The following is an 804-nucleotide window of genomic DNA, read 5'->3' as shown; positions in this document are numbered from 1 at the left end:
GCATAGTGGCGTTCCCTTACGTGTTGATATAGTTTATATTCAGTCTCCTTGTCTCTTCTGCAAAAGGTACTGTTTGTAAACCAGGTTTTATAAATAGTAGTTCTAAAATTCCAGATTTAAAAGGTTGGTAGTGAAATTTTATTGATAGGTTAGGTATTAATGAGTGTAATGAGTGCTTTAACTTAAAAGAGACGTTTGGGGCCCTGTAGACGCCACTGCCCCGGAGCCACCCACACCAGCCAGCCTCCGTCAACCCCACCATGGTGTTCCTTGACATCACTGGTGAGGGCGAGCCCTTGGGCCCCGTCTCCTTTGAGCTGTCGGGGGACAAAGTTCCAAAGACGGCAGAGAACTTTCATGCTCTGAGCACTGGGGAGAAAGGATTTGGTTATAAAGTTTCCTGCTTTCACAGGATTATTCTGGGATTTACGTGCCAGGGTGGTGACTTCACGTGCCATCCTGGCACTGGGAGCGAGTCCGTATATGGGGGAAAATTTGATGATGAGAATTTCATCCCGAAGCACATGGGTCCTGGCATCTTGTCCATGGCAAATGCTGGACCCCACACAAACGCTTCCCAGTTTTTCATCTACACTGCCAACACTGAGTGGTTGGATGGCAGGTGCGTGATCTTTGGCAAGGTGGAAGAGGGCATGAATATTGTGGAAGCCATGGAGAGCTTTGGGTCCAGGAATGGCAAGACCAGCAAGAAGATCACCATTGCAGACTGTGAACAAATCTAATACATTTGACTTGTGTTTTCTCTGAACTACCAGACCATTCCTTCTGTAGCTCAGGAGAGCA

At 47.3% G+C, this 804-nt stretch overlaps 1 pseudogene; it reads left to right on the top strand.

Moving 5' to 3' along the window:
• Positions 1-181: 181 nt before the first annotated feature.
• LOC145715820 (peptidyl-prolyl cis-trans isomerase A pseudogene) lies at positions 182-743 on the top strand (annotated as a pseudogene).
• Positions 744-804: the final 61 nt, after the last annotated feature.

The sequence above is a fragment of the Leptonychotes weddellii genome, unplaced genomic scaffold, assembly GCF_054177405.1.
Source record: "Leptonychotes weddellii isolate Sample4059 unplaced genomic scaffold, ASM5417740v2 HiC_scaffold_45662, whole genome shotgun sequence".
In the NCBI taxonomy this organism is placed as follows: Eukaryota; Metazoa; Chordata; class Mammalia; order Carnivora; family Phocidae; genus Leptonychotes; species Leptonychotes weddellii.
This window is presented reverse-complemented; position numbering and strand designations above follow the sequence as displayed.